The sequence below is a fragment of the Macaca mulatta genome, chromosome 13 (genome assembly GCF_049350105.2).
Source record: "Macaca mulatta isolate MMU2019108-1 chromosome 13, T2T-MMU8v2.0, whole genome shotgun sequence".
Taxonomy (NCBI): domain Eukaryota; kingdom Metazoa; phylum Chordata; class Mammalia; order Primates; family Cercopithecidae; genus Macaca; species Macaca mulatta.
In genome coordinates, this window is record NC_133418.1 from 57175398 (window position 1) to 57189664 (window position 14267).

Genomic DNA, 14267 nt, shown 5'->3' on the forward strand with positions numbered 1-14267 from the left:
TGTGTCTTTATTAGCAGTGTGAAAACAAACTAATACAGTAAATTGGTACTGGGAGTGGGGTGCTGCTCTAAAGATATCAAAAAATGTGGAAATGACTTTGGAACTAGGTAACAGGCAGCGGTTGGAACAATTTGGAGGGCACAGAAGACAGGAAGATGCAGGAAAGTTTGGGACTTCCTAGAGACTTGTTGAATGGCTTTGACCAAAATGGTGATAGTGATATGGACAATAAAGTCCAGGCTAAGCTGGTCTCAGATGGAAATTAGGAACTTGTTGGGAACTGGAGCAAAGGTGACTCTTGTTGTGCTTTAGCAAAGAGACTGGCAGCATTTTGTCCCTGCCCTAGAGATCTATGGAACTTTGAACTTGAAAGAGATGATTTGGGGTATCTGGTAGAAGAAATTTCTAAGTGGCAAAGATGTCACCAAGCATACAAGTTTGGAAAATTTGCAACCTGATGATGCAGTAGGAAAGAAAAACCCATTTTCTGGGGAGAAATTAAAGCTGGCTGAAGAAATTTGCATAAGTAATGAGGAGCCAAATGCTAATCACCAAGACATTGAGAAACATGTCTCCAGGGCATGTCAGAGACCTTCATGACAACCCATTCCATCACAGGTCTGGGGGCCTAGGAGAGAAAAATGGTTTTGTGGGCTGGGTCCAGGGCCCATCTGCCCTATGCAGCCTCCAAACATGGTGCCTTGCGTTCCAGCTGTTTCAGCTCCAACTGTGGCTAAATGGGGCCAATGTACAGTTCAGGCCATTGTTTTAAAGGGTGCAAGTCCCACGCCTTGGCAGCTTCCACATGGTGTTGGGCCTGTGGGTACACAGAAGTCAAGAATTGATGTTTGGGAACCTCCACCTGGTTTTCAGAAGATGCATGGAAATGCCTAGATGTCTAAACACAAGTTTGCTACAGAGGTGGGGCCCTCATGGAGAACCTCTGCTAGGGCAGTGTGGAAGGAAATGTGGGGTCAGAGCTCCCACACAGAGTCCACACTGGAGCACTGCCTAGTGGAGCTGTGAGAAGAGAGCTACCATCCTCCAGACCCCAGAATGGTAGATCCACCGACAGCTGGCACTATGTACCACAGACACTAAATGCCAGCCTGTAAAAGTAGGCAAAAGGGGAGATGTACCCTGCAAAGCCACAGGGAAGGGAGCTGCCCAAGGCTGTGGGAACCCAGCTCATGTATCAGCATCGCCTGGACATGAAACATGGAGTCAAAGCAGATCATTTTGGAACTTTAAGGTTTAATGACTGCCCTATTGGATTTCGGACTTGCATGGGGCCTGTAGCCCCTTTGTTTTGGCCAATTTCTCCCATTTGGAATGGGTATATTTACCCAGTACCTGTATCCTCATTGTATCTGGGAAGTGACTAAGTTGCTTTTGATTTTACGGGATCATAGGCTGAAGGGACTTGCCTTGTCTCAGATGAGACTTTGGACTGTGGACTTTTGAGTTAATGCTGCAATGAGTTAACACTTTAGGGGACTACTGGGAAGACATGATTGATTTTGAAATGTGACGACATGAGATTTTGGAGGGGTAAAGGTGGAATGATATGGTTTGGCTGTTTCTCCACCCAAATCTCATCTTGAATTATAGCTCCTGTAATTCCCGCATGTCATGGGAGCAACCTGGGGGGAGGTCACTGAATCATGGGGGTGTGTCTTTCCCATGTTGTTCTCATGATAGTCAATAAGTCTCATGAGATACAATGGTTTTATAAAGTGGAGCCTCCATGCACCTGCTGTCTTGCCAACCACCAGATAAGACGTGACTTTGCTTCTTTTTTGCCTTCTGCCATGATTGTGAGACCTCCTAAGCTATGTGGAACTGTGAGTCCACTAAACCTCTTTCCTTTATAAATTACCCAGTCTTGGGTATGTCTTTATTAGCAGCATAAAAACAAACCAATACAAGTACATTGTGGGCTTGGGAGGAAAGCTCATGTTAAAGTAGGTAGATTTTTTTTTCCAAGATGTCAGATATTTTTCCAAGATGGTGTGCTTTGTTAGCATGCCTTATTTGCTCAGAAAGAGGAAAATAGTATGTAGAGACTCATGGTGTGGACTTTTATCCAAGAAGGAACATGGCAACTCAACAGAAAAAGTGAAAGGTTAGGTACTTTGAAAAGAGCAGCAGATGGGAACTTGCACCACGAGTCAGGTAGAAAACTCTGAGTCGCCGGGCGTGGTGGCTCACGCTTGTAATCCCTGCACTTTGGGAGGCCGAGGCGGGCGGATCATGAGGTCAGGATATCGAGACCATCCTGGCTAACACGGTGAAACCCCGTCTCTACTAAAATACAAAAAATTAGCCGGGCGTGGTGGCGGGCGCCTGTAGTCCCAGCTACTCGGGAGGCTGGGGCAGGAGAATGGCGCGAACCCGGGAGGCGGAGCTTGCAGTGAGCCGAGATGGTGCCACTGCACTCCAGCCTGGGCGACAAAGTGAAGACTCCGCCTCAATTTAAAAAAAAAAAAAAAAAAAAAAAAAAGAAAACTCTGAGTCTCCAGAGGGTGGAAGATGGAGGGGCTGTCTCTGTGGTACACATTCCCACTGGGGACGTGGACAGTCCAGGCCATGGGAGAGTGCCTCACCCTGCCCAGAACTGGAGCTGATTTGGTGAGTGGTGGGGAGTATATAAGAAGAAGTAGCATTAGGTTGTGCTTTGCATACACTCCCAGACCCAATGGGGACAGAAGGAAGATATTCCTGATCCTAACTCATAGAAGACACTATGGAAATCTCCCAGCTAACTCAGATGCTGGTCACAGATTGTGAGAAGCTCCAAAGTGATATTTGTGATCTAATCAGGAGTGGGGATGAGCTCCCAAGGCCAGAACCAAGAGGTGAGCAGGAAGCATGCTCTTGCCCTGGCTGAGAGCTGGGTGCCCCTGCTTCTTAGGCTGAATCCAGAAGGATGTGGCCTGGTTTCTGTCTCCAGCAGGAGTCTTGAAACCTGGGGTAGTTTTGCATTCTGAGCACAGACAGCCGAAGGCCCAGTTGGCTGTGGCAGCTTTCTGCCAGCAGAGGTCCATGGATATAAGGTCTGTTCTGCACGAGCTATGATTGTGCTACTGCACTCCAGTTTGAACAACAAAGTGAGACCTTATCTCCAAACCAAAAAAAAACAAAATCCACAATCCAAACATCTGCTGCCTTTAGGAGACTCCCTAAAGTTCATATGGAACCAAAGAAGAGCCTAAACAGCCAAAACAATCCTAAGCAAAAAGAATACATCTGAAGGCATCACATTACCTGACTTCAAATTATATTGCAAGACTACAGTAACCAAAACAGCATGGCACTGGTATAAAAGTAGATACATAGACCAATGGAACAGAATAGAACAGAATAGAGACCCCAGAAATAAAGCCAAATACCTACAACCAACTGATCTTTGACAAAACAGACAAACACATACACCTGGGAAAGGAAATTCTATTCGATAAATGATGCTGGAAAAATTGTGTGGCCCCACACAGAAGAATGAAACGGAATCCTTATCTTTCACCATATACAAAAATAAACTCAAAATGGATTAAAGACTTAAATGTAAGACCTAAAACTATAAAAATTCTGGAATAAAGCCTAGGAAAAACTCTTCCGAACATTGGTTTAGGCAGTGAATTTATGACCAAAACTCCAAAATCAAATGCAACAAAAAGAAATAAACAAGACTTAATTAAACCAAAAAGCTACTTCACAATGAAAAAATAATCAACAGAGCAAATAGCCTACAGTATGGGAGAAAGTATTTACAAACTATATATTTGAAAAAGGACTAATATCCAGAATCTATAAGGAACTCAAATCAGCAAATAATAATAAAAAACAAATCCCATTAAAGTAGGAAAATGACATGAACAAATATTTTTTGAAAGAAGATATACAAATGGCCAACAAACATATTTTTAAAAGTTCAACCTCCCTAATCATCAGGGAAATATAAATTAAAACCACAATGAGATACCAACTTACCTCAGTCAGAAAGGCCATTATTAAAAAGTTGAGGCCGGGCGCAGTGGCTCAAGCCTGTAATCCCAGCACTTTGGGAGGCCGAGACGGGCGGATCACGAGGTCAGGAGATCGAGACCATTCTGGCTAACATGGTGAAACCCTGTCTCTACTAAAAAATACAAAAAACTAGCCAGGCAAGGTGGCGGGCGTCTGTGGTACCAGCTACTCAGGAGGCTGAGGCAGGAGAATGGCATAAACCCGGGAGGTGGAGCTTGCAGTGAGCTGAGATCCGGCCACTGCACTCCAGCCTGGGCGACAGAGCGAGACTCCGTCTCAAAAAAAAAAGGTTGAAAACCAACAGATGTTGGCATAGGTGTAGTGAAGAGGGAACACTTATAAACTATTGGTGAAAATATAAATTAATAAAATCTCTGTGGAAAACAGTATGGAGATTTCTCAAAGAACTAAAAATAGACCTACCATTTGATTCAGCAATCCCACTGCTAGGTATCTATCCAAAGGAAAATAAGCCATTATATCAAAAAGACATCTGCACTCATGTGTTTATTGTAGTACAATTCACAATTGCAGAGATATGGTGTATTAATCAGGTCTTGCATTGCTATACACCTGAGACTGGATAATTTATAAAGGAAAGATTGGCTCACAGTTCTGCAGGCTATACAAGAAGCATGGCAGCATCTGCTTAACTTCTGGGGAGGCCTTAGGAAACTTACAATCATGGCAGAAGGGAAAGGGAGAATGAGCACCTCACACAGCCAGAGGAGGAGGAAGAGAGAGAGTGCAGAGGTGTTATACACTTTCAAACAACTGGATCTCATGATAATTCACTCACTCACTATCACGAGAACAGAACAGGAGATGGTGCTAATCCATTCATGAAGGACCACCCCCATGGTAGGAGAATCATCACCTCCTACCAGGCCCCACCTCCCATACTGGGAATTACAATTTGACATGAGATTTGATGGGGACACAGAACCAAACCATATAATATGGAATCAACCTAAGAACCCATCAACCGAAGAGTGGATAAAGAGAATGTGGGATGGATAGATAGATAGATAGATGGATAGATAGGATTCCGTGGGGTGTGTGTATGTGTGTATGTGTGTGTGTATGAAATACTACTGAAATACTACTCAGCCATAGAAAAGAATGTCTTTTGCAGCAACTTGGATGGAATTGGAGGCTGTTCTTCTATGCGAAGTAACTCAGGAATAGAAAACCAAATACCTCATGTTCTCACTTATAAGTGGGAGCTAAACTATGGGTACACAAAGGCATATGTAGTGGTATAGTGGACACTGAAGACTCAGAAAGGGGGAGAGTGGTAGGGGATGAGGGATAAAAAATTATCTATTGGGTATAATATACACTGTTTGGGTGTTGACTATACCAAATGTCCAGACTTCACCACTATACAATTCATCCGTGTAACCAAAAACCAAGTGTACTCCTAAAGCTATTGAAATAAAAAGTAAATAAAGTTGGTAGACATCTTCAACAAAGTAATATAAAAAATATTATGCATCTCCTTAGCTTTCAAAACTGGCTTACGATGAGATAAAAATCAGCTTAAAATTGTTCAAAGTGGGAAAAAGCCTACCAAAGTATCATAGGTATTTGTCATTTGTGACAATTATCATTAATACATGATTTTTGGATATGGAGATCCTTCTTATACTGACATATGGGTCATTCAGAAAACTAATCACAAGCTAAGAAGAATGATCTTTATTGGCCATCTAAAAATCATTTCCTAAATTATTGTTTTTAAAAAGCCAGTTAGCTGAACTTTGGCCATCCACTGCTGTTATAGAAGGGGTCAAGTGTGTTGGCGTCATACTTATAGAGAATATAATGGTGGCTAACTATAAGTAAATGCTTATTTTAGCCAGGAACTCCTCTGGACCCTTCATATTATTTCTCAGTTAATCTTCATATGGACCTTATGAATTAAACTACTGTTGTTATCCCAATTTTACAGATAAGGAAACTAAGAGAATTTTAAAAACTTGCCCCATTGATAGATTGAAGATTTGAACTCACCACTATGCTAATCCAAATATCAGAGCTAAATTATTTATTAGAAATAACTTGTCCCATTGATGAGAAAAATTGAGGTCCAAGATGGGAGTACCTTGCTTAAGTTTATATAACTAACATGGAAGGACATGGAGTATAGTGAGAAGAGCACCAAACATGGATTTTAGACAAGAATAAGGTTTTAATTCCCATGGTTTCATTTCTTGTTTTGAAACCAAAAAAATCACTTTCTTCTATAGATGTAACTTCCTCCTATTGATACTCAGTGTCTGTACATACAAATTTGAGATCATTCAATATGTAGCAATACCATTCAATATGTAGCTACCAATATGTAGCAAATACCCAGCACTGCTATGTGTGGGAATAGAATACAACTCCCCTTGAGGCACTCACAATCTAGTGGAGAAGCAGATGGAAACATGGAATTATGCATATGCTACATTGTATCAGTGAAGTAAGTGCAAGGTAAAAGATGCCTTCCCTCCAAACTAGTATGGTTTTTGTAGCTGGACTTGAGAAATTGATATAGTTGAGTGTGTGGAAGAGCAGGTTGCTCACAGGTGGATAAATGCTAAGAGATTATTTTGGAGAGGAAGATGGGGCAAGTCCTGCATGTCATTCTAAGTAGTTTACATTAGGTCATGGGGGCCATGCAAAGTTACTCAAGAATTTTAATCATAGGGGTGATCTATTCCAGTGTGCATTTTAGCAAGTTCGCATTGCTAGTAACCTGAAAGATGGTTTGAAGGTGGCACAGTTAGAGATAAGAGATTGCAAGAGTTCAAATAAGTAGTGATAGGCTGAACAAAGGCAAGCGTAGAGGCCAGGGAGATAATGGAAGGGTTTTGAGAGATATTTAGGATGTAGAATCAAAAGACCCTTGTTGTTAGATATAGTAAGAATCAATGTTATGTACAGACTGTATTCAAGTTGTCTCTTGCAAGGTGGTGGATGGTGACAACATTTGACAAGATGGAGACAAAGACTGATGATCAGTATCGGCAAATTTTGAGGGGAAGGCAATGCATTCTGTTCTCTATATGTATAGTTTGGTGAACAAGTGAGACATCTAGGAGATTTCTAGGAGGCTGTTTGAAATAAAGATGAGGAACTTTGGAAATATATTCATGACATAAATATAGATTTGACTCATCCCTGCCAGAGCCATGAACATGAATGTCATCTCCAGGGAAAGTGAATGGAATGTGAAGAAACGGAAGTGGGACCCCGAGAGACACCATCATTCTGGAAAAAGGCAAATGAAGTGCTAACAGGGGGTCCAGAGAAAATTCACACAGAGAAATCATCAAGAGACTGGGGACAGAAGAATGTTGCTTAAGCCAGCAGATGGAAGGGCTTTAAGGAGTTGGTTGTTCAGAGGATCAAGTGTTCCTGAGACATCAGAATGACAGGAACTGGCAAATAGATAGCCATAGATCCTGGTGAGAGGAGTTTCATGGAAGCATGTGTTGGGGCAAAAGCTATAATGCAGTGAGTTGGAGGGTATATGAGATACGAGGCCGTGAAAGTAAGCAACTATTTCAAGTATAGCTACAAAGTGGGGCTGTGAGGTGATACGGTAGCTAGAAGAGTCAATAACATTAAGGGAGGGTTTTCTAAGGTGGAAGATAGGTGAGCATGTTTTTATCCTTCAGAGGAGCCAGCAGTAAAGAAAGATTGATACTGTGGTAAAGACGGCTTAATAAATGGAGTAAGGAGGTAGAATTGGGTGTGCTCCGGAACTCAGATGCAAAATCAGCCTTAGTCCGAATAAGGATATTTCTTTGTTTGCTGTGTATAAAGTTTTTAAAATTTCTTCAATAATTTATCAAAGTCATATATGTAAATACATGGTGTAAATACATGATATCAAATCTAATAGTACAGAAGTAGGTGATATAAAATAATAATCATCTTTACCACTCTACTTTCCTCAGTTCCATTAGAAAGAAGGAATTTTTTCACACTAAAAATTGATTTATGGTTTTGTATTGATTAATAAACAATATACATGCAATATAAACAATTTAATAGTACCCATACAAATATAAAGAAAGTAAATGTTGCTTAAAATTCTAGCCTTCTAGAATAATCACATGGCAGGGACCATTCTTGCATCTATCTATGTATCTATGTATCTATCTATCATCTATCTATCTCTGTATCTATTTATCCATCCATCCATCCATCCATCCATCCATCCATCCACCCACCCACCCACCCACCCACCCACCCGTCCATCCATCCATCCATCTTCCTGTCTATTTCTTTTCCCTACCCTTTTCTAGCCCATGTAAGTTTAATACCACCATTCTGTCTTATTAACTATAAGCCCTGCTAGCAGCCTAGTGGGTGCCCTTCTGGCCTTACATGCAGCTCCTATATTTATATAATCTCATATGTATAATGTATATAATCTCATATATAATTATATATTTATATAATCATATAGATTCTATATTTATATAAATTTATATATTATATATTTTATACCTATATACCTTTTGTTGGTCACTGTTCTATTTTTTTAAAATAAAATTATGTAACACACACTTTTCTGTGTCTTGTTTTTCTCACTCAATAATGCATTGTGGAATCACTCCAAGTCATTTCGTATTGCTGTAGCTCATTCTTTTGCTATACAATATTCTGATATGTGGCTATATATCAATATATTTAGACATTCTTTTATTATAGAATGTTTACTTTCAATCCACTGCAAACAGGTTTGTGATAAATACCATTGTACACATGCTCTTTTATATTAGTACATTTATTTCTATGAAATAGACTACCAGAGTAAAATTGCAGGATCTAAGAGTACGTGTATTTTTAATTTTCATAGCTGTTGCCTAGTTGCCTGGTGTGTTGCATATGTTGCTTTTTTTAGAGTGCTTCCTTATGTTGCAGAGGCTAAAAAGCTAAAGCTTACATTTTCCAGAATCTATTGCAGTCAGAATGTGACTTAGTTTGGCCGGTCACATTTATGCAACCTTTGAAATGCAGAAGTGAAGTGGAAACACTGTTTCTGCTGATTATGCATTTTTAGATGGAATATAAGGACATGGAAATATTTAGCTTTTTGTTTTCCTTTGGAAGCATTAATGAAAGTCCCCATGTCTAGAAATAAACCAAATGTCCATCAACAATAAAATGGAAATTAAGTTGTGGAACAGTCAGGCAATGGAATACTATGCATCAGCAGAAATAAATTAGCTAAAACTATTCATATCAACCAGAAATAGCTCAAAAAAAACTTCTGGTGGGACAGAAGGAAGTCATAAAAGAAAATACATAATATAGTTGACTCTTGTGGTGCCCCTTACTCCACCCCTTTAGTTCACCTGAGTTCAGGTGGACAGTTCCATGCAGTGTCCCACCTCAAGGTCACAACGAGGGGCCTCTGCTTTTCTGCCTCAGGCCTTTCTTGGAGCCATGAGAAGCCACTCAGCTTGAGCGTATACAGGGGAGGTAAGCCCCTAAGAGCAACTCTCTGACAAATGAAGATAAAGTCAGTGAATAAATGCCTGGTCTCCTTTCCTTTGGTCTGGAGGGCCAATTCTGAAATGCATTTTATACAGTTGTGTAGAGTGTACCCAACAGGACTGTGTCTCAGTTGCCCACATTGGCAACGAGCTTAATGTATTTTTATTTTATATTCTTCCTTCTCTAGTCTCTACCCCATCCCTACACTTCTTCTTCCTGGGATCACCTCCAAAATACACTAACTGAACCCAAGTCCTTTTCTCAGGCACTATTTTCAGGGAAACTCGAACTGTGACATATAGTATGGTCCTACTTGCATGCAATTCAAAAACAGGCAAATTAAACATTGTATAGATAGATATGCATGTGAGATAAAACTACAAAAGAAAGCAAGATAATGGTTAATATAAGATTAATATACTATGCTCATTCCTGGGAGAAGGGAAGAAGCTATTCTCTGGGAAAGACATTCAATGTCTTCAAAGATACTAGTCTTATTTTATTCTTTAAGTTGTGCTACTTACATGACATCTGTCTTATTACATCTTAAAATGATCAGTTCTTGACTTTTTAGTCTCAGGAACCCTTTACACTCTTAAAAGTTATTTCAGACTCCAAAAGACATTTGTTTACAGGAGTTACATCAAATGATAATTGCTATATTCAAAATTAAAACTGAGTAATCTTTTAAATATTGATGTTTATTTATTTGAAAATTACAATAATAAACCCACTACCTGATAACATAAATAATTTATATTTATGAAAATAAATATTTTGAAAAGCAAGAACAAAACAAAGAAAAAATTAAGTAAGAGTGACATTCTTTGCATTTTTTCAAATGTCTTTAATGTCTAGGTTAATAGAAAACAGCTAGGTTCTTATATCTGCTCTATCCTTCTATTTAACCTATAGAATTATGTCATGTGGTTGAAGAATAATGAAGAAAATCTAGCTTCAAATCCTATGCAATTGGAAAATGGAGAAATAGTTCAATAGTTAAAACAAACTCATTGTGTATGTTCTTTGATCCTATACCCAAATTTGACAAGTGCTAGTTTCTTAAAGGCTAGTTGCAATGTGGCATCAAAAACTATATAAATGGATTTTTAATACCCTGTTACATTAAAATCCATTGGTCTTCTTGAACTTTGAATGGATCTTTTACTCACACATGATGTTACATTGGAAAATAGTGATTCTCTGAATTATGCAAATCTTTCAATGTTGACACATTTCATTCTAGAATATCAAAAAATCACATGTGACAAAATCACCACTGATATAATCAGAAAAAAACTCTTTAAGTATTGGGAACTGTCAAGCACATAATGGTGAATACATATTTTCCAAAATTCTAATTATTTGCTTGAAAGCACAAATTTTACAATGGGCAACAAATGCTATCAATTGTTTTCCTTGCAGTGTCAGGCTCTCTTTATTCATTTTTGAGAAAATATCTGCCAGATGCCCAAAGCTGAATAATCTTGGTTTGTCTGTCAGTCATTCTTCCAAGTACAAATAATGGTTCATGAACAAAGCATCTAGTTCAGCTCACAACACAAAACATACAAGTGTTTCACCTCAAGGCAACCATCATACTTCTTTGTGCAACAGAAGTTCTTTGTACATACATGTCATTTTGTTGCATGTACTTGAGTCAAGATTTAATAAAATCAGTAATGTTTACAGACTCATTAAAGCATTTGTAAAGTGAAGCTGGCATTCTTTAATCTGTGAGTGCATAGTGAGGAGGAATACAGTGACTACTAGTAGAGTTTGGTGCTATTGCCTTGGTTCAGGCTTCAGTGTTTTTACTCACCGTTGTTTTTGCATCAGTGCAAACGTCAACACAGTAAAAACGGCAAATGTCTTAGTATCATTATGAAAATAGTTTGACCTCATGGGACCCCTGAAAGTGTTTCAGGGAATTATAAACCATACTTTGAAAACTTTAAGTTGTATTTACATTATATACATTTTAAAAGTTTATGTTTCCCTATAATCAAAAAGACAAAATTCCTGTGCTGCCAAGTAAATATTTTACAGTTTTTTTGTGACCTTTGCTAATTGTATAAAAAACATGTTGGATGGGGTTTTCTCCTATTTTCTTTTGGCCATACCACTCCCCACTTCCCATCTCCCAACAATGCAAGCACTTGGCTTTTTAAAAAAATTGATACACTTTATTTTTTAAAGCAGTTTTAGGTTCACAGCAACATTGAGCAGGAAGTAAAGAGAGTCTCCACATACCCTCTGATATAGTTGGCTCTGTGTTCCCACCCAGATCTCACCTTGAATTGTAATAATCCCCATGCATTGTGGGAGGGACTCAGTAGAAGGTAATTGAAACTTGGGGGCTGGTCTTTCCTGTGCTGTTCTTGTGATAGTGATTAAGTCTCATGAGATCTGATGGTTTTATAAAGGGGAGTTCTCCTGGACATACCCTCTTGCCTGTCACCATGTAAGACGTGACTTTGCTCCTCCTTTGCCTTCTGCCATAATGATGACTTCCCCAGCCGTGTGGAACTGTCAGTCCATTAAACCTCTATTTCTTTTCTTTTTTTTTGAGACAGAGTCTTGCTCTGTTGCCCAGGCTGGAGTGCAATGGCGTGGTCTTGGCTCACTGCAACTTCCATCTCCCAGGTTCAAGCGGTTCTCCTGCCTCAGCCTCCTGGGTAGCTGGGATTACGGGCATCCACAGCTACACCTGGCTAATTTTTTTTGTATTTTTAGTAGAGATGGGGTTTCACCATATTATCCACTCTTGAGTATGTCTTTATTAGCAGTGTGAGAACAGACTAATACTCCCTTGTTCCCATATATACACAACCTCCCCCATTATAGACATCCTGCACCACAGTGGTACATGTTACAATCAATAAACCTACATTGACACATCATTATCACCCAAAGTCCATAGTTTATGATAGATTTGACTTGTGATGTTGTACATTCTACTGGTTTGGACAAATGTATAATGGCATGTATCCATCATTGCAGTACCATAAAGAGTAGTTTTTTTGTTGCTTGTTTGGATTTGAGACGGGTCTCTCTCTGCCACTCAGGCTGCAGTATAATGGCATGATCATGGCTCACAGCAGCCTTGTCTTCCCTGGGCTCAGGTGATCCTCCCACCTCAGCCTCCTGGGTAGCGAGGGCTACGGGCTATGAGCCATCACATCTGGCTAATTTTTGTATCGTTTGTAGAGATGCAGTTTTGCCATGTTACCCAGGCTAGTCTCGAACTCCTAAGCTCAAGTGATCAACCCATCTCGGCCTCCTAAAGTGAGGGATTATAGGCGTGAGCCACCACATCTGGCCCATACAGAATAGTTTTGATGCAGGACAAGTGGGCCACTAAATTGGGGCTTAACCTGCAAGGGTTTTTGACTTTGCCTAGGAAAGAATTCAAGGGTGAACCAGTGGTGTTAGACAGCAATCTTTTATTGAACAGTACTGTTCCTTGAGGAGCTGAGCTAACTCTTAGACAGTGTGCCCAGAGTCAGCAATGTATGGGCTCTTGGCAATTGTATTCGTACTCACTTAAACCCACTTCCAATTATATGCAAATTAAGGTACAGGTTAATGCAAATTGAGGGCAAAGGTTATTTAGAAATGTCTAGGAAAGGGATGGTAACTTCTAGGTTGTTGCCACGAAAATGAACAGTAACTTTCAGCTCATTGCCATGACGCTGGTGGGGATGTCTTATGCTAATGAGCAATGAGGTAGCTAGGGATCACTTTTGTTATCATCTGTTCATTTCCTTCAGTTTCTTTGCTTTATCCTGTCTGGACTAGACCCTGTTTTTGTTAGCAGGGTAGTGACAGAAAACAAGTCCTGCCAGTCTTATACCTGTTTCACTGCCCTAAAAATCTTCTACACTCTACCTATTCATCCCTTCCTCCTTAATCTCTGGCAATCATTGACCATTTTACTGTCTCCGAGTTTTGCCTTTTTCAGAATGTCAGATAGTTTGAATCATATAATATGTAACCTTTTCCTTGGCTTCTTTCACTTAGTAATATGCATTCAAGTTCCTTCCGTGTCTTCATGGCTTGATAGCTTGTTTTTATTCTAGTAGTGAATAATAATAATAAATATTCTATTGTCTGGATATAACGCAGTTTTTTCATGCATTCACTTACTGAAAGACCTTTTGGTTGCTTCCATGTTTTGACAATTATTAAAAAACCTGCTATAAGCATCTGTTTGCAGGTTTTTTAATGTAAATATAAGTTTTCAATTCAATTGGGTAAATACCAAGGAGTATACTTGCTGGATTGTATGGTAAGAATGTGTTTAGTTTTGAAAGAAATTGCCACACTGTCTTCCACAGTGACTGGACCATATTGCGTTTCCTGTTGCTCCACATCCTTGCCAGCATTTGGTGTTGTCAGTGTTCTGGATTTTGGCCATTCAAATAGGTGTCTAGTGGTATCTTACTTTCACTTTGAAATTACAATTGCCTGGTGATATATCGTAGGGAGAATCTTTTCATATGCTTATTTGACATTTGTATATCTTCTTTGGTGAGGTGTCTGTTAATGTATTTGGCCCATTTGCTAATCAGGTTGTTATTGCTGAGTTTTAATAGTTCTTTGTAATTTTGGATAACAGTCATTTATGAACTGTATCTTTTGCAAATAGTTTCTCCCAGTCTGTGGCTTATCTTCTCATCCTCTTTATATTGTCATTTGATGAGCAAATGTTTCATATTTTAATTAAATCCAACTTA

At 39.4% G+C, this 14267-nt stretch overlaps 1 long non-coding RNA gene across 2 annotated transcripts in view; it reads left to right on the plus strand.

The window, feature by feature from the left end:
• LOC144333597 (uncharacterized) overlaps positions 1 to 14267 on the plus strand; it is an 87885-nt gene that overhangs the window by 17946 nt on the left and 55672 nt on the right. The gene's annotated exons all lie outside the window — the stretch shown is intronic.